Source organism: Nerophis lumbriciformis, linkage group LG29 (genome assembly GCF_033978685.3).
Source record: "Nerophis lumbriciformis linkage group LG29, RoL_Nlum_v2.1, whole genome shotgun sequence".
Classification (NCBI taxonomy): domain Eukaryota; kingdom Metazoa; phylum Chordata; class Actinopteri; order Syngnathiformes; family Syngnathidae; genus Nerophis; species Nerophis lumbriciformis.
The window spans coordinates 33,894,712-33,922,007 of NC_084576.2; the positions used below are offsets into that span (position 1 = coordinate 33,894,712).

General features: G+C 38.7%; 1 protein-coding gene across 3 annotated transcripts in view; it reads right to left on the bottom strand.

Annotated features, from left to right (window-relative positions):
* slc5a6a (solute carrier family 5 member 6a) overlaps window positions 1-25,658 on the bottom strand; it is a 97,890-nt gene extending 72,232 nt beyond the window's left edge. For 2 of the 3 annotated variants that reach the window (XM_061924452.2, XM_072911932.1), the window contains exon 1: window positions 24,382-25,134. The gene's annotated coding sequence lies outside the window, so the exon portion shown is untranslated. Of the gene's footprint in view, window positions 1-24,381; window positions 25,135-25,312 lie in introns of those variants that run through there. The other variant, XM_072911931.1, reaches the window with a different exon arrangement.
* Window positions 25,659-27,296: the final 1,638 nt, after the last annotated feature.

Consider the following 27,296-nt stretch of genomic DNA (forward strand, 5'->3'; position numbering starts at 1 on the left):
TCTGATTTGACTTTCCGAAGGAGAGAGGTAAATTGATTTCTTAATTGTCTAAAATTCAACCAATCTGCTTCTAACCCTGACTTGCGTGCCCTGGCCCAAGCAGCATTACGCTCATGCAATAAATCTGACAGGTCCGATGTAAACCACTGATTGTCACGTCCTTTAACCCTACATTTTCTAAAAGGGGCATGTTTGTTCACCATACTCAAGAAGTTTCCGTGAAAATATTTCCAAGCCAGTTCAACATTATCAAAAAGAGCAATTCTATCCCAATTAAAAAGATGCAAGTCATGTAAAAAAGCTTGCGTCTCAAATAATTTCATATTACGTTTTTCAACAAGACGAGGCTTGCTTTTAGGAATCCTTGTGTCTCGCACTACTGCAATCACACAATGATCACTCACATCATTAGGGAAAACACCAGATGCAACACATTTAAAGGGCATATTTGTTAGAATTAAGTCAATGAGTGTAGCTTTTTGAGGGCATTTAGGATTAGGTCTTGTAGCTGAGTTAATTAATTGTGTTAAATTTAGAGATTGACACTGTGCTTTCAAAGAGTCAGACACAGATGTGAGCCAGTCCCAGTTCAAATCACTATTTCATTGTATTTCAGTTGAGACAGAAGCTTCACAAGAGTAGATAGGGAATTACTAGGGGCAGATGGAGGCCTATAACACCCCACTACCATTATGTGGTGATTTCTAGCTACCGTATTTTCCGCACTATAAGGCGCACCGGATTATTAGCCGCACCTTCAATGAATTGCATATTTCATAACTTTGTCCACCAATAAACCGCCCCGGATTATAAGCCGCGCCTACGCTGCGCTAAAGGGAATGTCAAAAAAACAGTCAGATAGTTCAGTCAAACTTTAATAATATATTAAAAACCAGCGTTCTAACAACTCTGTTCCAAAATGTACGCAAATGTGCAATCACAAACATAGTAAAATTCAAAATGGTGTAGAGCAATAGCAACATAATGTTGCTCGAACGTTAATGTCACAACACACAAAATAAACATAGCGCTCACTTTCTGAAGTTATTCTTCATTCGTAAATCCTTCGAATTCTTCGTCTTCGGTGTCCGAATTGAAAAGTTGCGCAAGCGTGGGATCCAAAATGGCCGGTTCCGTCTCGTCGAAGTCATCGGAGTCAGTGTCGCTGTTGTTCTGTGAATCCTGCCTTCCGGAAAGCTCGGACCACAGTTGTGACCGAAATATCTGCCCAGGCATTTACGATCCACTGGCAAATGTTGGCGTATGTCGTCCGGCGCTGTCTGCCCGTCTTAGTGAAGGTGTGTTCGCCTTCGGTCATCCATTGTTCCCACGCCGTTCGCAGTCGTGATTTGAATGCCCTGTTGACACCAATATCCAGCGGTTGGAGTTCTTTGGTTAATCCACCCGGAATGACGGCGAGTGTTGTATTTGTGTGCTTCACTTGTTTTTTGACACCATCTGTGATGTGGGCGCGCATGGAGTCGTATATCAACATGGACGGAGCTGCGTGAAAAAAGCCACCCGGCCTCTTCGCGTAAACTTCCCTTAACCACTCGCTCATCTTTTCTTCATCCATCCATCCCTTCGAGTTAGCTTTTATGATGACGCCGGCTGGAAAGGTCTCTTTTGGCAAGGTCTTCCTTTTGAATATCACCATGGGTGGAAGTTTCTGGCCATTAGCATGGCAAGCTAGAACCACAGTGAAGGACGACTTCTCATTCCCTGTGGTGCGAATATTCACCGTACGTGCTCCCGTTGTATCAACAGTGCGGTTCACAGGAATATCAAAAGTCAGTGGAACCTCGTCCATGTTGATAATGTTCTCTGGCCGGATCTTTTTTTCAGCTATCTTGTTTTTACAATATGCACGGAAAGTAGCCAGCTTTTCTTGAAAGTCTTTAGGCAGTTGCTGTGAAATAGTAGTCCGTGTGCGGATGGAGAGATTGCGTCTTTTCATAAACCGGAAACACCAAGAAGCACCACCTTTAAAATCATCCAGGTGAAGTTCGCTTGCTAGCGTTGTTGCCTTCATTGGAATAGTGATGGTGCTGACACTTCTGCTTGCTGCTCTCTGCTCAACAACCCACTGTTCCAGTTTGTCCTCCAACAGTTGCCATCTTGCTTTGTTCCCTCGGAAACTCTGTTTTGTCTTCTTTACCTGGCGCAGGTCATCTTCTTGCTTCCTCCACCTACGCACCATTGATTCATTTATGTTATATTCTCTTGCTGCTGCTCTATTTCCGTGTTCTTCGGCATGACTTATTGCCTTAAGTTTAAATTCTGCATTATAAGCGTGTCGCTTAGTAGGAGCCATTTTGTAGTCTGGTCTTTACAGATGTAAACACACAAAGGAAATGAAACGTACGGTATATCCGCGCGCTTTTTCTTCTTCTACGCGGGCGGGTGGTTGCTTACAGTAGAAGAAGAAGCGCTTCCTGTTCTATGGGGGCGGGTGCTTACCTTGGCGGTTGCTTGCGTAGAAGAAGAAGCGCTTCCTGTTCTACCGGGAAAAAAGATGGCGGCTGTTTACCGAAGTTGCGAGATCGAAACTTTATGAAAATGAATCGTAATAAAGCGCACCGGGTTATAAGGCGCACTGTCAGCTTTTGAGAAAATTTGTGGTTTTTAGGTGCGCCTTATAGTGCGGAAAATACGGTAATTCAATTTCAAGTGCTAACAGTTCAAGTTCTTTACTTACTGATTCAGAGAGCACTAATTTAACATCAAACCTCTGCTTAATATATATGGCCACTCCACCACCTTCTCTTTGTCGGTCAGTACGATAGACATTATAGCCATGAATGTAAATATCTTTATCAAGCACAGATTGTTTAAGCCAAGTTTCAGATAAGACTACAATATCAGCATTTGTTGAGTTGATCCAGATCTTTATCATATCCAGTTTAGGGAGTAAACTCCGAACATTGATATGAATAATCCCAAGACCAGATCTAGTTTTAAAATCCGCAGGTGTAAAACATTGTGTAGGTGTATCAGGGCCTGGATTAGTCTCAACATTTCCTGAGAGCAATAACAATAATATAACTAAACATTTGCGCTTAAAGTTATCATCTTTTGAGTCTGTCTTTAATCTGTGAAAGTAAGTGCTCACAATAGGGGAGGATGCAGTAATGTTGACGTGATCTCTCAAAACAAGGAAACAATAAGAATGAATGGACACTACCATTTTGTTTTGTCCAAAGTCACAGAAATCTTCAACTGAGATAAGGCCGAGGTTATTTTGTAGCTGTCACTATGATGAAATTGTTAACAAGTTAAAGGTGTTTAATGATAATACAAGCATGTTTAACACATAGTTAATATTGTTAACAAGTTAAAGGTGTTTAATGATAATACAAGAATGTTTAATACATATAATTAATATTGTTAACAAGTTAAAGGTGTTTAAAGATAATGCAAGTATGTTTAATACATATAGTTAATATTGTTAACAAGTTAAAGGTGTTTAAAGATAATGCAAGCATGTTTAACACATATAATTAATATTGTTAACAAGTTAAAGGTGTTTAATGATAATACAAGCATGTTTTATACATATAGTTAATATTATTAATAAGTTAAAGGTGTTTAAAGATAATACAAGCATGTTTAACACATATAGTTAATATTGTTAACAAGTTCAGGTGTTTAAAGATAATACAAGCATGTTTAACACATATAGTTAATATTGTTAACAAGTTAAAGGTGTTTAATGATAATACAAGCATGTTTAACACATAGTTAATATTGTTAACAAGTTAAAGGTGTTTAATGATAATACAAGAATGTTTAATACATATAATTAATATTGTTAACAAGTTAAAGGTGTTTAAAGATAATGCAAGTATGTTTAATACATATAGTTAATATTGTTAACAAGTTAAAGGTGTTTAAAGATAATGCAAGCATGTTTAATACATATAATTAATATTGTTAACAAGTTAAAGGTGTTTAAAGATAATACAAGCATGTTTAACACATATAGTTAATATTGTTAATAAGTTAAAGGTGTTTAAAGATAATACAAGCATGTTTAACACATATAGTTAATATTGTTAACAAGTTAAAGGTGTTTAAAGATAATACAAGCATGTTTAACACATATAGTTAATATTGTTAACAAGTTAAGGTGTTTAATGATAATACAAGCATGTTTAACACATATAATTAATATTGTTAACAAGTTAAAGGTGTTTAATGATAATACATATAGTTAATATTATTAATAAGTTAAAGGTGTTTAAAGATAATACAAGCATGTTTAACACATATAGTTAATATTGTTAATAAATTAAAGGTGTTTAATGATAATACAAGCATGTTTAACACATATAGTTAATATTGTTAATAAATTAAAGGTGTTTAATGATAATACAAGCATGTTTAATACATATAGTTAATATTGTTAATAAATTAAAGGTGTTTAATGATAATGCAAGCATGTTTAACACATATAGTTAATATTGTTAACAAGTTAAAGGTGTTTAATGATAATACATATAGTTAATATTATTAATAAGTTAAAGGTGTTTAAAGATAATACAAGCCTGTTTAACACATATAGTTAATATTGTTAATAAATTAAAGGTGTTTAATGATAATACAAGCATGTTTAATACATATAATTAATATTGTTAACAAGTTAAAGGTGTTTAATGATAATACAAGCATGTTTCATACATATAGTTAATACTATTATTAAGGCGGCATGGCGTAGTGGGTAGAGCAACCGTGCCAGAAACCTGAGGGTTGCAGGTTCGCTCCCCGCCTCTTAGCATCCAAAAATCGCTGCCGTTGTGTCCTTAGGCGGGACACTTCACCCTTTGCCCCCGGTGCCACTCACACCGGTGAATTGAATGATGAATGATAGGTGGTGGTCGTAGGGGCCGTTGGCGCAAAATTGCAGCCACGCTTCTGTCAGTCTACCCCAGGGCAGCTGTGGCTATGAAAGTAGCTTACCACCACCAGGTGTGAATGATTGATGGGTTCTACATGTAAAGCGACTTTGGGTACTTAGAAAAGCGCTATATAAATCCCAGCTGTTATTATTATTAATAAGTTAAAGGTGTTTAAAGATAATACAAGCATGTTTAACACATATAGTTAATATTGTTAACAAGTTAAAGGTGTTTAATGATAATACAAGCATGTTTAACACATATAGTTAATATTTTTAATAAGTTAAAGGTGTTTAAAGATAATGCAGGCATGTTTAACACATATAGTTAATATTTTTAATAAGTTAAAGGTGTTTAAAGATAATACAAGCATGTTTAACACATATAGATTCCTTTCTTTCATGAAGACAAGAATATAAGTTGGTGTATTACCTGATTCTGATGACTTGCATTGATAGGAATCAGACAGTGGTGCTGATAACGTCCGCATTTTCGAATGGAGGAGAAAAAAGTCCTCCTTTCTGTCCAATACCACATGAAAGTGGTTGGTTTTTGGCATCTTATTTGTCCAGCTTCCGTACTCCTTTGTATACACTTTACAAGAAATACATTGTCGGCAAACTCCGTAGCTTGCTAGCTTGTGCACGCCAGCTTTCTGAGACTCTTATTTTGTTAGCGCAACTGTGCAGTCGGTCTTTGGAGTTTTGACGACAGGTACGGCATCAGAGTCTGTTGAAATAAAGTGTTTCTCGCCTTCCAGTCGGTTATTTTAATGAGCTGGCAGCAGCCAGCGTCATCTCAGAAGACCCTCGGGTGCCGTGAATGTCAATCAAGTGACGAAAGTGACGTCATAGTGAAGATTTATGATCGCTCATTTTTAGGACTCATTTTTGTAATGCCTGGCTGGTGATCGACCGGTAGCTCGCGATCGACGTAATGAGCACCCCTGATGTATAGGTCATCAGGTGCAAACCTGTGGACCTGAAAATCACCAATGGAAAAGAATTATATATATATATATATATATATATATATATATATATATATATATATATATATATATATATATATATATATATATATATATATATATATATTATATTGCTCTTTTTATCTTTGGTATGAACATTATTATGTAAACTCGAAGTTATTGTTTTTTTGTTTTTTTTGTTCTTTGTTATTGCTATTTTTGTATTACAACATTTTATTATTGATCATGTTGTACTGCATTGTAATCTTTTGTTTTGTGATTGTGTGATGTTTTTTTTTGCCTGGACCCCAGGAAGAATAGTCTCCCCTGCGGTGTAGACTAATGGGGATCCTTAATAAACTCAACTAAACCAAATTCATTGTCATTTATCGTTCGTTACCATAAATTCCGGACTTTTTTCCCCCTACACTTTGAACCCTGCGGCTTATAAGACAGTGCGGCTAATTTATGGATTGTTTTTCGCCGGCAGTCACAGTAAAACTGCTAAAATAAAAACCAATTAGAAACACAAATCTACAAAGAAGTGTTATTGTTTTGTGCAATGGCGCCATCTTCTGGACGAGTTCGCTCACTGCATGTTCTGCAGTATCCCTCCATTCATTTTCTACCGCTTGTCCCTTTTGGGGTCGCGGGGGTTTGCTGGAGCCTATCTCAGCAGCATTCGGGCAGAAGGCGGTGTACACCCTGGACAAGTCGCCATCTCATCACAGACTATTGTTATAATCATTACCATTATTATTTCCCTACAGGAAAAGGCCCACACTATAAGGCTAGGGGAAAATATAAGACAAAAAAGCTTAAAAAGATGCAATTTTGACACTAGTTATTAATGATAATATACTCACTTATGTATTGAGTGTAAATATTATGTCTTTTGGAATGCAGGTGCACTTTGTCATGGCTGGATCAAGACTATTTTGAAGTCATGCTAATCTTTGTGTTGCTAAGATGCTAAGAGGATATTTTCTGAGTGTTTGATAATTACTTGCTTAATCTTCAACAAAATGTGCCTGTTATAAATCACACAGGAGGGGGGGGGTCACAACTGTTTTGCAATCTTTGCAAAAATCTCTCACAATCGGCAGCAAGAACATGCCTTGACTGTTTACATGTTAATGGACGAGGGACGTAGCAATAAGCAGCATAATGATAATTTGAGATAAAATTCCAGACGTCTAATTTTTTAATTACAGAAGAACCCTCATTAATTAATACATTTTAGGCAACAGGAAGTCAGACGCATGCGCACTAGCGTCGTTTGGCTTGATAATCACGGCGCACTAACTACACGGACTTTGCTGAGAAGATTTCCCCTCGGAGTAAACGGAGCCAAGCGCTTGGTTTATCGTCATTTTGCCTCACTTCCCGCCGTGTGTTGAAGAGCGCACTGCTGTGTTTGGATGGAGACAGGTGTGGACAATATTGTCCCCACACTAAAAAACTATTTGATGTTGCTTTTATTTTCTTGATATTTCGTCCGTCAGCTGCTGTGACTGAGAGTTAATGATGTGAGGAAACATGCAGCAGGTGAAGTGTCGTGAATGTTGTCACAACTTGTTTATAAAGTCTTTACTTTACTGGGATGTTCAATCCTCTATTTAACTGCAAACTGTATCAGTGTTCAAATAACATCAATACTAGCTCAAATGTTTTGTCATCTCATCGAATGGGACGCAGGGTCTGAAGATTGTGTATTCGATGTGGGAGGTGTCACTCTTTATTTTTGTTGAAAGAAAAGGGAGAATGGATGCATTTTGGTGTAAAAATGGATGTCTATTTTTTTTAATTACAGAAGAACCCTCATTAATGAATGCATTTTAGGCAACAGGAAGTCAGACGCATGCGCACTAGCGTCGTTTGGCTTGATAATCACGGCGGACTAACTACACGGACTTTGCTGAGAAGATTGGTTTATCGTCATTTTGCCTCGCTTCCCGCCGTGTGTTGAAGAGCGCACTGCTGTGTTTGGATGGAGACAGGTGTGGACAATATTGTCCCCACACTAAAAAACTATTTGATGTTGCTTTTATTTTCTCAATACTTTGTCCGTCAGCTGCTGTGACTGAGAGTTAATGATGTGAGGAAACAAGCAGCAGGTGATGAAGGTTGTCACAACTTGTTTATAAAGTCTTTACTTTGTTTACTGGGATGTTCAATCCTCTATATAACTGCAAACTGTATCAGTAATCAAATAACATCAATACTAGCTCAAATGTTTTGTCATCTCATCGAATGGGACGCAGGCTGTGAAGATTGTGTATTCGATGTGGGAGGTGTCACTCTTTAATTTTGTTGAAAGAAAAGGGAGAATGGATGCATTTTGGTGTAAAAATGGATGTCTATTTTTTTTAATTACAGAAGAACCCTCATTAATTAATGTATTTTAGGCAACAGGAAGTCAGACGCATGCGCACTAGCGTCGTTTGCCTTGATAATCACGGCGGACTAACTACACGGACTTTGCTGAGAAGATTTCCCCTCGGAGTAAACGGAGCCAAGCGCTTGGTTTATCGTCATTTTGCCTCGCTTCCCGCCGTGTGTTGAAGAGCACACTGCTGTGTTTGGATGGAGACAGGTGTGGACAATATTGTCCCCGCACTAAAAAACTATTTGATGTTGCTTTTATTTTCTCGATACTTTGTCCGTCAGCTGCTGTGACTGAGAGTTAATGATGTGAGAAAACATGCAGCAGGTGATGTGTCGTGAACGTTGTCACAACTTGTTTATAAAGTCTTTACTTTGTTTACTGGGATGTTCAATCCTCTATATAACTGCAAACTGTATCAGTAATCAAATAACATCAATACTAGCTCAAATGTTTTGTCATCTCATCGAATGGGACGCAGGCTGTGAAGATTGTGTATTCGATGTGGGAGGTGTCACTCTTTATTTTTGTTGAAAGAAAAGGGAGAATGGATGCATTTTGGTGTAAAAATGGATGTCTATTTTTTTTAATTACAGAAGAACCCTCATTAATTAATGCATTTTAGGCAACAGGAAGTCAGACGCATGCGCACTAGCGTCATTTGGCTTGATAATCACGGCGGACTAACTACACGGACTTTGCTGAGAAGATTTCCCCTCGGAGTAAACGGAGCCAAGTGCTTGGTTTATCGTCATTTTGCCTCGCTTCCCGCCGTGTGTTGAAGAGCGCACTGCTGTGTTTGGATGGAGACAGGTGTGGACAATATTGTCCCCCACACTAAAAAACTATTTGATGTTGCTTTTATTTTCTTGATATTTCGTCCGTCAGCTGCTGTGACTGAGAGTTAATGATTTGATGAAACAAGCAGCAGGTGAAGTGTCGTGAAGGTTGTCACAACTTGTTTATAAAGTCTTTACTTTGTTTACTGGGATGTTCAATCCTCTATTTAACTGCAAACTGTATCAGTAATCAAATAACATCAATACTAGCTCAAATGTTTTGTCATCTCATCGAATGGGACGCAGGCTGTGAAGATTGTGTATTCGATGTGGGAGGTGTCACTCTTTATTTTTGTTGAAAGAAAAGGGAGAATGGATGCATTTTGGTGTAAAAAGTAAAGATAAAAGGTGAAGTTATAACACTGAAGGAAATGGATGTCTATTTTTTTTAATTACAGAAGAACCCTCATTAATTAATGCATTTTAGGCAACAGGAAGTCAGACGCATGCGCACTAGCGTCGTTTGGCTTGATAATCACGGCGGACTAACTACACGGACTTTGCTGAGAAGATTTCCCCTCGGAGTAAACGGAGCCAAGCGCTTGGTTTATCGTCATTTTGCCTCGCTTCCCGCCGTGTGTTGAAGAGCGCACTGCTGTGTTTGGATGGAGACAGGTGTGGACAATATTGTCCCCACACTAAAAAACTATTTGATGTTGCTTTTATTTTCTCGATACTTTGTCCGTCAGCTGCTGTGACTGAGAGTTAATGATGTGAGGAAACAAGCAGCAGGTGATGTGTCGTGAAGGTTGTCACAACTTGTTTATAAAGTCTTTACTTTGTTTACTGGGATGTTCAATCCTCTATTTAACTGCAAACTGTATCAGTAATCAAATAACATCAATACTAGCTCAAATGTTTTGTCATCTCATCGAATGGGACGCAGGCTGTGAAGATTGCGTATTCGATGTGGGAGGTGTCACTCTTTATTTTTGTTGAAAGAAAAGGGAGAATGGATGCATTTTGGTGTAAAAATGGATGTCTATTTTTTTTTAATTACAGAAGAACACTCATTAATTAATGCATTTTAGGCAACAGGAAGTCAGACGCATGCGCACTAGTGTCGTTTGGCTTGATAATCACGGCGGACTAACTACACGGACTTTGCTGAGAAGATTTCCCCTCGGAGTAAACGGAGCCAAGCGCTTGGTTTATCGTCATTTTGCCTCACTTCCCGCCGTGTGTTTAAGAGCGCACTGCTGTGTTTGGATGGAGACAGGTGTGGACAATATTGTCCCCACACTAAAAAACTATTTGATGTTGCTTTTATTTTCTTGATATTTCGTCCGTCAGCTGCTGTGACTGAGAGTTAATGATTTGATGAAACAAGCAGCAGGTGATGTGTCGTGAAGGTTGTCACAACTTGTTTATAAAGTCTTTACTTTGTTTACTGGGATGTTCCATCCTCTATTTAACTGCAAACTGTATCAGTGTTCAAATAACATCAATACTAGCTCAAATGTTTTGTCATCTCATCGAATGGGACACAGGCTGTGAAGATTGTGTATTCGATGTGGGAGGTGTCACTCTTTATTTTTGTTGAAAGGAAAGGGAGAATGGATGCATTTTGGTGTAAAAATGGATGTCTATTTTTTTTAATTACAGAAGAACCCTCATTAATTAATGCATTTTAGGCAACAGGAAGTCAGACGCATGCGCACTAGCGTCGTTTGCCTTGATAATCACGGCGGACTAACTACACGGACTTTGCTGAGAAGATTGGTTTATCGTCATTTTGCCTCGCTTCCGGCCGTGTGTTGAAGAGCACACTGCTGTGTTTGGATGGAGACAGGTGTGGACAATATTGTCCCCGCACTAAAAAACTATTTGATGTTGCTTTTATTTTCTCGATACTTTGTCCGTCAGCTGCTGTGACTGAGAGTTAATGATTTGATGAAACAAGCAGCAGGTGATGTGTCGTGAAGGTTGTCACAACTTGTTTATAAAGTCTTTACTTTGTTTACTGGGATGTTCCATCCTCTATTTAACTGCAAACTGTGTCAGTGTTCAAATAACATCAATACTAGCTCAAATGTTTTGTCATCTCATCGAATGGGACGCAGGGTCTGAAGATTGTGTATTCGATGTGGGAGGTGTCACTCTTTATTTTTGTTGAAAGGAAAGGGAGAATGGACGCATTTTGGTGTAAAAAGTAAAGATAAAAGGTGAAGTTATAACACTGAAACGCCACATGCCGGATTTTGTCAATGAAAAAAATGTGCCTTGGCTCAAAAAAGGTTGAAAAAGACTGAATTAGATAAGCACATGCTTACATAAACTTACGATGCATTTAGAAGTCGATGAGAAATTAGAGCCATTAAAAGTGTACGTTTTAATATCCGACTAATCGTTAAGAAGTGGTTGACTATCAAAATAATGGTTCATAGCAGCCCTATTGGAAAGGTGACACCATTTCAAAGCCACGTTATGGTATGGCCTTCTAAAGACTAGAAATAATGCAGGATGTACTTTGTGAGCCCACAGTGCAGATACAAGAAGTCCACGGAACATCAGGACATTAAACAACACAAAGGGCATAAAAGACATCCAAGGAGCACAGAGCTGATGCAACCAGCTACAAAAGTAAAACAAAAACTGAGCAATAAAATATTTAATTTATTGCAAAATCTGTTTGTTCGATTGATCGAGTAATCGGATAAACCCATTTTATAAAAATAGGGAAATGGGAAAATAGTGGGAATAAACATATTTTTGTTGTAACGTGTTTATGAATAAAAAAATGTATTTAAAAAAAACCCAGCAGCTGTTCGCCATTACACAGATCACGCCCCCGCTCTCATGTACGCTCAATTGCACAAACTATGTCCGTGCATTTTAAGTTCCAAGCACTTCATGTGGTCTGGATTTGATACATTTTTATTAGTTACACTCAAACGATTAATCAAAGCATCAGATTATATAAATCACTGTTTTTTTTTTTTTATCGTTGCACACGCACTTTTCTTTCTTCACATGAACGCTAACACAAGTCTTTTTAGCACACGGGACTCACTGCTGTTTGACTCTCTGTGACACAAACTGCCAATTATTTGAGCAATTATTAAACCCCAAGTTGGACCCTGGTCCAAAAACAACTCTCTGAACTGTCAGTCATGGTCATCACTACAAAGTTGACAAGGCGTCGTCGTGAACAAAGAGCCAAAGCTCACAACAATCTACTCGTTCAGAAGCTGTTTGTGACCACAGACACGGAATATGAATTTATAAATGCAGATATGTTAACTACATGTGAATAATGCTGTATAATAGACTGTATTTATGTTATTCACATGTGAATAATGCTGTATAATAGACTGTATTTATGTTATTCACATGTGAATAATGCTGTATAATAGACTGTATTTATGTTATTCACATTTGAATAATGCTGTATAAGACTGTATTTATGTTATTAACGTGAATAATGCTCTATAATAGACTTTATTTATGTAATTCACATGTGAATAATGCTGTATAATAGACTGTATTTATATTATTCACATGTGAATAATGCAGTATAATACTGTATTTATGTTATTCACATGTGAATAATGCTGTATAACAGACTGTATTTGTTATTCACATGTGAATAATGCTGTGTAATAGACTGTATTTATATTATTCACATGTGAATAATGCTGTATAATAGACTGTATTTATGTTATTCACATGTGAATAATGCTGTATAATAGACTTTATTTGTTATTCACATGTGAATAATGCTGTATAATAGACTTTATTTGTTATTCACATGTGAATAATGCTGTATAATAGACTTTATTTATGTTATTCACATGTGAATAATGCTGTATAATAGACTGTATTTGTTATTCACATGTGAATAATGCTGTATAATAGACATGTGAATAATATAAATACAGTCTATTATACAGCATTATTCACATGTGAATAACAAATACAGTCTATTATACAGCATTATTCACATGTGAATAACATAAATAAAGTCTATTATACAGCATTATTCACATGTGAATAACAAATAAAGTCTATTATACAGCATTATTCACATGTGAATAACAAATAAAGTCTATTATACAGCATTATTCACATGTGAATAACATAAATACAGTCTATTATACAGCATTATTCACATGTGAATAATGCTGTATAATAGACTGTATTTATATTATTCACATGTGAATAATGCTGTATAATAGACTGTATTTATGTTATTCACATGTGGATAATGCTGTATAATAGACTGTATTTATGTTATTCACATGTGAATAATGCTGTATAATAGACGGTATTTATATTATTCACATGTGAATAATGCTGTATAATTGACTGTATTTATATTATTCACATGTAACTAATGCTGTATAATAGACTGTATTCATGTTATTCACATGTGAATAATGCTGTATATTAGACTGTATTTATATTATTCACATGTGAATAATGCTGTATAATAGACTGTATTTATATTATTCACATGTGAATAATGCTGTATAATAGACTGTATTTATGTTATTCACATGTGAATAATGCTGTATAATAGACTTTATTTATGTTATTCACATGTGAATAATGCTGTATAATAGACTGTATTTATGTTATTCACATCTGAATAATGCTGTATAATAGACTGTATTTATGTTATTCACATGTGAATAATGCTGTATAATAGACTGTATTTATATTATTCACATGTGAATAATGCAGTATAATACTGTATTTATGTTATTCACATGTGAATAATGCTGTATAATAGACTGTATTTATGTTATTCACATGTGAATAATGCTATATAATAGACTGTATTTATGTTATTCACATTTGAATAATGCTGTATAAGACTGTATTTATGTTATTAATGTGAATAATGCTCTATAATAGACTTTATTTATGTTATTCACATGTGAATAATGCTGTATAATAGACTGTATTTATGTTATTCACATGTGAATAATGCTGTATAATAGACTGTATTTATATTATTCACATGTGAATAATGCTGTATAATAGACTGTATTTATATTATTCACATGTGAATAATGCTGTATAATAGACTGTATTTATGTAATTCACATGTGAATAATGCTGTATAATAGACTGTATTTATGTTATTCACATGTGAATAATGCAGTATAATAGACTGTATTTATGTAATTCACATGTGAATAATGCTGTATAATAGACTGTATTTATGTTATTCACATGTGAATAATGCTGTATAATAGACTGTATTTATATTATTCACATGTGAATAATGCTGTATAATAGACTGTATTTATATTATTCACATGTGAATAATGCTTAATAATAGACTGTATTTATATTATTCACATGTAAAAAAATACCTATGTGTTTATTGTCTATTGTGAGCGAACTGTGGTGCTGACTTTCCCCCAGGGATCAAGAACCTGGTGTATCTGTGAAAGGACTAGACCTGTGGAAGTGCTGCGAAAAGGAACTGAGGATGTGCAGTTCCTCAGTTAAAACAAAAGTTTAAAAATAAGACTATAAACAAGTACAGAGATGTGTTGTGAGTACTAAGTATATATATATAGGTAAATGCATGTAAACAAGGCATGTGATCTAGTACTATGATTTGGACAGAGACTCCAGAGTCCTTTCTTTATCTCAAGATTGATTTCTTGTTTTTTTATCTCTTTTTGACATGTACAAAGTGAATGTGGTAAGGGGTAGGCATAATAAGCTTTTAGCTTCAGCCTATACCTTTTTTGCTCAGGAATCGTAAACCGATACTTTCATTTATTTATCCGCTGTGCACTTGAAGTGTACCGTTTACATCAGGGGTGCTCATTACGTCGATCGCGAGCTACCGGTCGATCGTGGAGGGTGTGTCAGTCGATCACCAGCCAGGCATTAAAAAAATAGTCCTAAAAATGAGCGATCATAAATCTTCACTATGACGTCACTTTCGTCACTTGATTGACATTCACGGCACCCGAGGGTCTTCTGAGATGACGCTGGCTGCTGCCAGCTCATTAAAATTGCCGACTGGAAGGCGAGAAACACTTTATTTCAACAGACTCTGGCCCCGTACCTGTCGTCAAAACTCCAAAGACCGACCGCACAGTTGCGCTAACAAAATAAGAGTCTCAGAAAGCTGGCGTGCACAAGCTAGCAAGCTACGGAGTTTGCCGCCAATGCATTTCTTGTAAAGTGTATACAAAGGAGTACGGAAGCTGGACAAATAAGATGCCAAAAACCAACCACTTTCATGTGGTATTGGACAGAAAGGAGGACTTTTTTTCTCCTCCATTCGAAAATGCGGACATTATCAGCACCACCGTCTGATTCCAATCAATGCAAGTCATCAGAATCAGGTAATACACCAACTTATATTCTTGTCTTCATGAAAGAAAGGAATCTATATGTGTTAAACATGCTTGTATTATCTTTAAACACCTTTAACTTGTTAACTATATGTGTTAAACATGCTTGTATTATCTTTAAACACCTTTAACTTGTTAACTATATGTGTTAAACATGCTTGTATTATCTTTAAACACCTTTAACTTGTTAACAATATTAACTATATGTGTTAAACATGCTTGCATTATCTTTAAACACCTTTAACTTGTTAACTATATGTGTTAAACATGCTTGTATTATCTTTAAACACCTTTAACTTATTAACAATATTAACTATATGTGTTAAACATGCTTGCATTATCTTTAAACACCTTTAACTTGTTAACTATATGTGTTAAACATGCTTGTATTATCTTTAAACACCTTTAACTTATTAACAATATTAACTATATGTGTTAAACATGCTTGTATTATCTTTAAACACCTTTAACTTATTAACAATATTAACTATATGTGTTAAACATGCTTGCATTATCTTTAAACACCTTTAATTTATTAACAATATTAACTATATGTGTTAAACATGCTTGCATTATCATTAAACACCTTTAACTTGTTAACAAAAACATATATTTCATAAATAAGTAAATATAAATGATATATATGAATGAGGTAGATCCCCACGACTTGATCAATTGAAAAGTAGCTCGCCTGCAGAAAAAGTGTGAGCACCCCTGGTGTACATGAACCGATGACCCAATTTTAAAACAAAATACAACATTGAACAGGAGGAGAATAATGTCACGCTGTCTGTTATGACTCCTGGCGAGACAGCCTTGGATATCAACAAGTTTGCTTATGCTTTCACCAGCAGATGATTATACATATCAGCATGCTTCACCTCAGCACCATAAACACTTTCACCTCCTAATGCCGTTAAGTCTTTGTCGAAGCATCCCATGATTACTGCATATCTCCACCACCTATTCAGACTTAAACTAACTTTATTGGGAAATTGTTCCACAGAGTAGCTCAGTTACAAAGGATGGAAAGGATAATAATGCAGGTATAAAGTAGACTAAAAATGTACCATAGTAGCAATATAAAATATGACATGTAAAATTTACATATTATATATATAGTCTATAATATATACTGATATGTTATAGTTAGGGATGTCCCGATCCGATATTTGGATCGGATCGGCTGCCGATATTTGCCAAAAATTGCACATCGGCAAGGCATGGAAAAATGCCGATCCAGATCCAGTTTAAAAAAAAACTCCGGTCCGTGTTTTCCAACGCACCGATTTAAATAATACATTCCACTTTTCTGCTGCGCCGTAATTTCCGTTCCGCATTTTCCAGCACACCTTCAACACATCCACAATTCTCACGCAGTTGCTTTTAGCTGCTGGCATTACACGACAGGCTCGTCTCGCTCTTTCCTGTGTCTCCCTCTCACAGACAGCAAGCGCACCTTCTTACACACGTCACATACTGTCACGTCATACGTCACATACTGTCACGTCATACGTCACATACTGTCACGTCATACGTCACATACTGTCACGTCATACGTCACATACGTATACGTCCTCTCCCAGCAGAGAGCGAGGTAGCGGCATGGCTAACGTTAGCTGTGATGCTAGCGCAGCCGCTAAGGTGCGCGCCTGCTCAAGCGTCCTCTGCGCACGGCAAATCTATGCCACGCACAAAATCAAATAAAAAAATAAGCGCATAACAATTTTCGACACACGGACACGACAGAGAAAACAGTTTTCGTCATCATTGTTCAAATATTGTGACGTCTGTCGAGACGCTTATCTCCATTCGGTGCCACACGTCCACACCATCAAAATGGCAAAAATTTCCACATCAACACCGTATGAAAAAATGTGTGATTTTTTTTAGTTGTGATTTCCTTCTCTGCATGAAAGTTTAAAAGTAGCATATATTAATGCAGTATGAAGAAGAATGTTTTAATGTAGACATGCAAGCCTTGAAAGAAAATGTTGAAAATCAAGACTACATTTCCTGCAAATGGGTGCATTTCTACCCTATATTTTAACACATCCACAATTCTCACGCAGTTGCTTTTAGCTGCTGGCATTACACGACAGGCTCTTCTCGCTCTTTCCTGTGTCTCCCTCTCACAGACAGCGAGCGCACCTTCTTACACACGTCACATACTGTCACGTCATACGTCACATACGTATACGTCCTCTCCCAGCAGAGAGCGAGGTAGCGGCATGGCTAACGTTAGCTGTGATGCTAGCGCAGCCGCTAAGGTGCGCGCCTGCTCAAACGTCCTCTGCGCACGGCAAATCTATGCCACGCACAAAATCAAATAAAAAAATAAGCGCATAACAATTTTCGACACACGGACACGACAGAGAAAACAGTTTTCGTCATCATTGTTCAAATATTGTGACGTCTGTCGAGACGCTTATCTCCATTCGGTGCCACACGTCCACACCATCAAAATGGCAAAAATTTCCACATCAACACCGTATGAAAAAATTAGTGATTTTTTTAGTTGTGATTTCCTTCTCTGCGTGAAAGTTTAAAAGTAGCATATATTAATGCAGTATGAAGAAGAATGTTTTAATGTAGACATGCAAGCCTTGAAAGAAAATGTTGAAAATCAAGACTACATTTCCTGCAAATGGGTGCATTTCTACCCTATATTTTAACACATCCACAATTCTCACGCAGTTGCTTTTAGCTGCTGGCATTACACGACAGGCTCGTCTCGCTCTTTCCTGTGTCTCCCTCTCACAGACAGCAAGCGCACCTTCTTACACACGTCACATACTGTCACGTCATACGTCACATACGTATACGTCCTCTCCCAGCAGAGAGCGAGGTAGCGGCATGGCTAACGTTAGCTGTGATGCTAGCGCAGCCGCTAAGGTGCGCGCCTGCTCAAACGTCCTCTGCGCAGGGCAAATCTATGCCACGCACAAAATCAAATTAAAAAATAAGCGCATAACAATTTTCGACACACGGACACGACAGAGAAAACAGTTTTCGTCATCATTGTTCAAATATTGTGACGTCTGTCGAGACGCTTATCTCCATTCGGTGCCACACGTCCACACCATCAAAATGGCAAAAATTTCCACATCAACACCGTATGAAAAAATTTGTGATTTTTTTTAGTTGTGATTTCCTTCTCTGCGTGAAAGTTTAAAAGTAGCATATATTAATGCAGTATGAAGAAGAATGTTTTAATGTAGACATGCAAGCCTTGAAAGAAAATGTTGAAAATCAAGACTACATTTCCTGCAAATGGGTGCATTTCTACCCTATATTTTAACACATCCACAATTCTCACGCAGTTGCTTTTAGCTGCTGGCATTACACGACAGGCTCTTCTCGCTCTTTCCTGTGTCTCCCTCTCACAGACAGCGAGCGCACCTTCTTACACACGTCACATACTGTCACGTCATACGTCACATACGTATACGTCCTCTCCCAGCAGAGAGCGAGGTAGCGGCATGGCTAACGTTAGCTGTGATGCTAGCGCAGCCGCTAAGGTGCGCGCCTGCTCAAACGTCCTCTGCGCACGGCAAATCTATGCCACGCACAAAATCAAATAAAAAAATAAGCGCATAACAATTTTCGACACACGGACACGACAGAGAAAACAGTTTTCGTCATCATTGTTCAAATATTGTGACGTCTGTCGAGACGCTTATCTCCATTCGGTGCCACACGTCCACACCATCAAAATGGCAAAAATTTCCACATCAACACCGTATGAAAAAATTTGTGATTTTTTTTAGTTGTGATTTCCTTCTCTGCGTGAAAGTTTAAAAGTAGCATATATTAATGCAGTATGAAGAAGAATGTTTTAATGTAGACATGCAAGCCTTGAAAGAAAATGTTGAAAATCAAGACTACATTTCCTGCAAATGGGTGCATTTCTACCCTATATTTTAACACATCCACAATTCTCACGCAGTTGCTTTTAGCTGCTGGCATTACACGACAGGCTCTTCTCGCTCTTTCCTGTGTCTCCCTCTCACAGACAGCGAGCGCACCTTCTTACACACGTCACATACTGTCACGTCATACGTCACATACGTATACGTCCTCTCCCAGCAGAGAGCGAGGTAGCGGCATGGCTAACGTTAGCTGTGATGCTAGCGCAGCCGCTAAGGTGCGCGCCTGCTCAAACGTCCTCTGCGCACGGCAAATCTATGCCACGCACAAAATCAAATAAAAAAATAAGCGCATAACAATTTTCGACACACGGACACGACAGAGAAAACTGTTTTCGTCATCATTGTTCAAATATTGTGACGTCTGTCGAGACGCTTATCTCCATTCGGTGCCACACGTCCACACCATCAAAATGGCAAAAATTTCCACATCAACACCGTATGAAAAAATTTGTGATTTTTTTTAGTTGTGATTTCCTTCTCTGCGTGAAAGTTTAAAAGTAGCATATATTAATGCAGTATGAAGAAGAATGTTTTAATGTAGACATGCAAGCCTTGAAAGAAAATGTTGAAAATCAAGACTACATTTCCTGCAAATGGGTGCATTTCTACCCTATATTTTAACTTTAGATTTATTCTCATATCAAACTCTTTTGGCTGTCTTTTTGACACTTACATCCACACCCTGGATTATAAATAATGTAAATAATTCAATGTGATTATCTTGTGTGATGACTGTATTATGATGATAGTATATATCTGATAGTATATATCTGTATCATGAATCAATTTAAGTGGACCCCGTCTTAAACAAGTGTAAAAACTTATTGGGGTGTTACCATTTAGTGGTCAATTGTACGGAATATGTACTTCACTGTGCAACCTACTAATAAAAGTCTCAATCAATCAATCAAAACACATAGAATCATCATACTGCTGTGATTATATGCATCAAGTGTTCATTCAAGGCTAAGGCAAAAATATCGAAATATATATCGTGTATCGCAATATGGCCTTAAAATATGGCAATATTAAAAAAAGGCCATATCGCCCAGCCCTAGTTCAATGATCTCATGTATAATTGTGTCTATTTTGTGTTTATCCTTGAATAAACAGGTCAGTTTCTTGTTACCAACCATTGTGTATTATTCAAACTCCCCTAATTCAGCTGGCTAGTTGTTATCAAGAGTACTAAAACCCTTTTCAACATGATTCTGACAACTAAGTAGGCTAAATAACTTTAAACTTTAATACATGCTCGGATAGGCCGGTATCGGTCAGTGTCGGTATCGGATCGGAAGTGCAAAAACAATATCGGTATCGGATCGGAAGTGCAAAAACCTGGATCGGGACATCCCTAGTTATAGTATTATATAATACATACATGTATAATATTACAGTATATGTAACAGCTGCAGCATCAAATAGAGAGTACCGTATTTTCCGCACTATAAGGCGCACCTAAAAACCACAATTTTTCTCAAAAGCTGACAGTGCGCCTTATAACCCGGTGCGCTTTATTACGATTCATTTTCATAAAGTTTCGGTCTCGCAACTTCGGTAAACAGCCGCCATCTTTTTTCCCGGTAGAACAGGAAGCGCTTCTTCTTCTACGCAAGCAACCGCCAAGGAAAGCACCCGCCCCCATAGAACAGGAAGCGCTTCACCCGCCCCCGGAAGAAGAAGAAAAAACGCGCGGATATCACCGTACGTTTCATTTCCTGTTTACATCTGTAAAGACCACAAAATGGCTCCTACTACGCGACAAGGATCCGGATCATAAAAAGACGCAATCTCTCCATCCGCACACGGATTACTACCGTATTTCACAGCAACTGATATTCCTGTGAACCGCACTGTGGAACGGGAGCACGTACGGTGAATATTCGCACCACAGGGAATGAGAAGTCATCCTTCACTGTGGTTCTAGCTTGCCATGCTAACTTCCACCCATGGTGATATTCAAAAGGAAGACCTTGCCAAAAGAGACCTTTCCAGCCGGCGTCATCATAAAAGCTAACTCGAAGGGATGGATGGATGAAGAAAAGATGAGCGAGTGGTTAAGGGAAGTTTACGCGAAGAGGCCGGGTGGCTTTTTTCACACAGCTCCGAAGGCGAACACACCTTCACTAAGACGGGCAGATAGCGCCGGTCGACATACGCCAACATCTGCCAGTGGATCGTAAATGCCTGGGCAGATAGTTTCGGTCACAACTGTGGTCCGAGCTTTCCGGAAGGCAGGATTCACAGAACTGCTGCACAACAACAGCGACACTGAATCCGATGACTTCGACGAGGCGGAGCCGGCCATTTTTGGATCCCACGCTTGCGCAACTTTTCAATTCGGACACCGAAGACGAAGAATTCGAAGGATTTACGAATGAAGAATAACTTCAGAAGGTGAGCGCTATGTTTATTTTGTGTGTTGTGACATTAACGTTCGAGCAACATTATGTTGCTATTTATTGCTCTACACCATTTTGAATTTTACTATGTTTGTGATTGCACATTTGCGTACATTTTGGGACAGAGTTGTTAGAACGCTGGTTTTCAATATATTATTAAAGTTTGACTGAACTATCTGACTGTTTTTTTGACATTCACTTTAGCGCAGCGTTTTTTTGACATTCACTTTAGCGCAGCGTAGGCGCGGCTTATAGTCCGGGGCGGCTTATTGGTGGACAAAATTATGAAATATGTAATTCATAGAAGGTGCGGCTAATAATCCGGTGCGCCTTATAGTGCGGAAAATACGGTAGATCCATCAGAAAATATACATTATAAACAAAGAGGTAGCAAACTTAGAAGGATATTCAGACGGCAATACTTCCATATACTCATGAATGTAAATATCTAGTAATGGCAAAGTGACGTAATAAACTGTATGTCAAAAGGGACCTCACTAGCACTAATCCATGAATACAGTTCTTACTTATATTTATTTCTGATTATAATCATGTTCAACATGTTTAATGTAAATTCATTTGAAGATGCAATAATTATTTATAATCATGTTGCTGTATTTACTGGTGTCGCCCACCACTCGGTCATACAACTTTATTTCATACTATTACCAATAATGTCACCATTTTAATGCAATTAACCAAACTGACAAACTGTAACTTGTTTGCCTTAACTGAGTCAGACAAGTTAAGTAGACAAGCAAAATAATGGAGCAAAAAGCTAATGATGGAGGGCGAGTTCTTGGTTTCTTATGTGGGTTTATTGTTAGGCAGTTTCATTAACGTCCTCCCAGCGCGGTAACAACACACAACAACAGCAGTCAAGTTTTCGTCTACCGTAAAGCAGTTTGTGTGCCGTAAACAGCAATGTTGTGACACTTTTAAACAGGACAATACTGCCATCTACTGTACATGCATATGTGACCCACCCATAATGTGTCACATTTTTGTGTTGATTTATTTATTTTGTTTTGTGGTTTGAATTCGTTTTTGGAGCTGTCATTACACATTTATCAGTATTCACATTGGTCAGTAGGGGGCAGTAGGGCGTTTCTTCCCAATTGAATGCTATCACCTGCAGACCGGAAGTGTCTTGTCATTCTGATGAGAGCGACCAGTCTGTGAACAATTCAAACGTCCTGTGTGCTTTTTCCTCCTGTATAACAGGTTAGTTTTGGTGAATCAACTCACTGAATAATATCCATGTGATCTTTATAAGTTTAAGTACACATTCTGATGGTGGAGCCTAACTCTAAAGTGTTTGTGAGTTGTAGTTTGTATTTGTGAATGAATCCAGTGCACAGCTGCAGTAATCAATTCAAAAAGGCGACGTGAGTGCGCAATGTTTATATAGGAACTTCTGATCCTAATTCAGACTCCCAAATTAGAGCTCCCATTTTCTTATTGGTTTTATAATGTATATTTGTATAATGTGTGTGTTCTGAAATAGTGACAGAAAATAGAACAAGGATGGACAATTCAACCCTTAACTCAACAATGAGTAGATGAGTGTTATGTGTGTGTATATGTGTAAATAAATGAACACTGAAATTCAAGTATTTATTTTATTTATTTATATATATATGTAATTAAAAAATATATATATATATATAGCTAGAATTCACTGAAAGCGAAGTATTTCTTATATATATATATATATATATATATCTTAACCACGCCCCCCACCCCCCACCTCCCGAAATCGGAGGTCTCAAGGTTGGCAAGTATGGACTGGACTCTTACACTATTAACTAGATCCACTATTGACTGGACTCTCGCATTATTAAATAGATCCACTATGGCCTGGACTCTCACTATTATGTTAGATCCACTATGGACTGGACTCTCACTCTATTATGTTAGATCCACTATGGACTGGACTCTCACACTATTATGTTAGATCCACTATGGACTGGACTCTCACTCTATTATGTTAGATCCACTATGGACTGGACTCTCACTAATATGTTAGATCCACTATGGACTGGACTCTCACACTATTATGTTAGATCCACTATGGACTGGACTCTCACACTATTATGTTAGATCCACTATGGACTGGACTCTCACTAATATGTTAGATCCACTATGGACTGGACTCTCACACTATTATGTTAGATCCACTATGGACTGGACTCTCACACTATTATGTTAGATCCACTATGGACTGGACTCTCACTACTATGTTAGATCCACTATGGACTGGACTCTCATTACTATCACAAGTAAACATTGACCACTTTATTGCATAATATTACTGTATTGGTAAATCATTGTAACCACGTGATCACACACGCGGTGCCATTCATTACAGCGACGTTCACGTGCTAACTGTCTCAAACGGCTACCGGTGTTTAAAAACGTGGAGATGATTATTGAGAAATGAAAGGGACAAGCGGTAGAAAATGGATGGATGTATGGGCAACCTTAGCATTTTTTTTTTTTTTGTAATGAAATCCACCAATGACAGCTGAGCGCAGCCACAACGTGCTCGGCGTGAAACATATGAAGCCGCTCATCGCGACCATTAAGTCATGTTGTCAGACCAATAAACACAAATAGTTTATTTACCTGTCGTTGTTCCCCAAAAAGGTCGCAGGTGTTCGCCTGCTCGCGTCGTGCTAGTGAACACGTGACAGCAACATCCGCCCACCCGGAAGTGTGACCGTCGACGGACCGCCCATTCTCCTTGACGAAAACGTTGCGTTCGCTGAAACTCCGTAAACCGGCGCTTCGCCTCGAATTGCGGCCACCGCTGAGGAAATTGCCAGTGAACACGACGCGTAAATAGTTAGCCGTTCACGATTTATTATCGGGACTACATATTTTAATGTTTAACATGTTCGCATTTGGCTCACTACAGTTGCACTTTTCAATGTTCAAAATGTCTCCCGAGGCACCAAAAACGGACCGCCCATTCTCCTTTGACGAACACGTTGCGTTCGCGGACACTCCGTAAACCGGCGCTTCGCGTCGAATTGCGGCCACCGCCGAGGAAATTGCGCGCGTAAATAGCTAGCTGTTCACCGTGTATTGTCATAACTACGTATTTTAATTTTTTATTACGTTCGCATTTGGCTCCCTTCAGTTGTACGTTTCAATGTTCTTAATGTCCGAGGCACAAAACGGACCGCCCATTTTACTTTGACGAACACGTTGCGTTCGCTGACACTCCGATTAACCGACTTTTCGCGTCGAATAAGAAATTGCGCGCGAATAGTTAGCCGTTCACGACACATTATTATAAATACGTATTTTAATGTTTAATACGTTCGCATTTGGCTCACTAAAGTTGTACGCTTCAATGTTCCTAATATCTCCGAGGCGTCTAAAACCTAAAACAAGCACCGGAGCTGTACTGACATCACATGAAATATGTGTGTATACTTCAGTGACCGCTCGGAGATCGTACAACCTAAACATATTAGAGATATATTTAGAACCTGACGTTGATTTGGACAACTATTGCAAGTGTGGTGATGTCGTCATGCATCCGTCTTACCTTGACAGGGTCCATTCTGCAACAAGGAATGCTAATTCCGCCGTCCATTTATTGGCGTGCATTTTCTCCGCAGCTGCACGGGCCGCCACATGGTGTCTCCCCCCCCCAAACTGACGACGCATGCGTCTAAAATGTTCTCCACGGCACCTTGAGGAGGAACGACACATGCCAGCATCCTATGCATTTTGTTCAATAAAGTGAATTATATTTATATAGCGCTTTTCTCTAGCGACTCAAAGCACTTTTACATAGTGAAAGCCAATATCCGAGTTCCATTGAAAGCAGCGTGGGTGGCACTGGGAGCAGGTGGGTAAAGTGTCTTGCCCAAGGACACAACGGCAGTGACTAGGACGACGGAAGCGGGGATCGAACCTGGAACCCTCAAGTTGCTGGCACGGCCACTCTACCAACCGAGCTATACCGCATAATCTGGGATTATGCAGTAAAATTAACATTAAAAAAAAACACTATATTGCCAAAAGTATCCAAATGATGAGAATCAGGTGTCCTAATCACTTGGCCCGGTGTATCAAATCAAGCACTTAGGCATGGAGACTGTTTCTATTTGTGAAAGAATGGGCCGCTTTCAGTGATTTCCAGCGTGGAACTGTCACAGGATGCCACCTGTGCAACCAAATCCAGTCCTAAAATGTCCTCGCTCCTAAATATTCCACAGTCAACTTTATTCTAATAAAGGTGAAGAGTTTGGGAACAACAGCAACCAAGTGGTAGGCCACGTAAACTGACAGAGAGGTCAGCATAGTGCAAAGACTTTCTGCACAGTCACTTGCTACAGAGCTCCAAACTTCATGTGACCTTCCAATTAGCCCACGTACCGTACGCAGAGAGAGTCATGGAATGGGTTTCCATGGCCGGGCGGCTGCATCTAAGCCATACAATCTAGGCCACCTACTCAGTGGCCTAGTGGTTAGAGTGTCCGCCCTGAGATCGGTAGGTTGTGAGTTCAAACCCCGGCCGAGTCATACCAAAGACTATAAAAATGGGACCCATTACCTCCCTGCTTGGCACTCAGCATCAAGGGTTGGAATTGGGGGTTAAATCACCAAAATGATTCCCGGGCGCGGGCGCTGCCACCGCTGCTCCCCTCACCTCCCAGGGGGTGATCAAGGGTGATGGGTCAAATGCAGAGAATAATCTCGCCACACCTAGTGTGTGTGTGACAATCATTGGTACTTTAACTTTAACTTTTTTACAATCACCAAGTCCAATGCAAAGCGTGGGATGCAGTGGTGTAAAGGACATCACCACTGGACTCTAGAGCTGGACTGATGAATCACACTTTTCCATCTGGCAATCTGATGGACCAGTCTGGGTTTGGAGGTTGCCAGGAGAACGCTACATTTCGGACCGCATTGTGTGAAATTTGGTGGAGGAGGAATTATGGTGTGGGGTTGTTTTTCAGGCCCCTTAGTTCCAGTGAAATGAACTTTGAATGCTCCAAGATACCAAAACATGTCGGACAATTCCATGCTCCCAACCTTGTGGGAACAGTTTGGAGCGGGGCCCCTTCCTCTTCCAACATGACTGTGCACCAGAAATGGATGACCGAGTCTGGTGTGGATGAACTTGACTGGCCTGCACAGAGTCCTGACCTGAACCCCATAGAACACCTTTGGGATGAATTAGAAAGGAGATTGAGAGCCAGGCCTTCAGTGTGTGACCTCACCAATGTGCTTTTGGAAGAATGGTGGACAATTGCTATAAAGACACTCCGCAACCTTGTGGACAGCCTTCCCAGAAGAGTTGAAGCTGTAATAGCTGCAAAAGGTCATATTGAACCCTATGGGTTAGGAATGGAATGGCACTTCAAGGTCATATGTGAGTCAAGGCAGGTGGACAAATACTTTTGGCAATATAGTGTATATGGAAATTGTGTGGCGCCCCCTTCAGGTTGTGGTGAAACAAGCTTCAGAAGAATATATTGTATACATCATATACTGTATATATATATATAATATGTAAA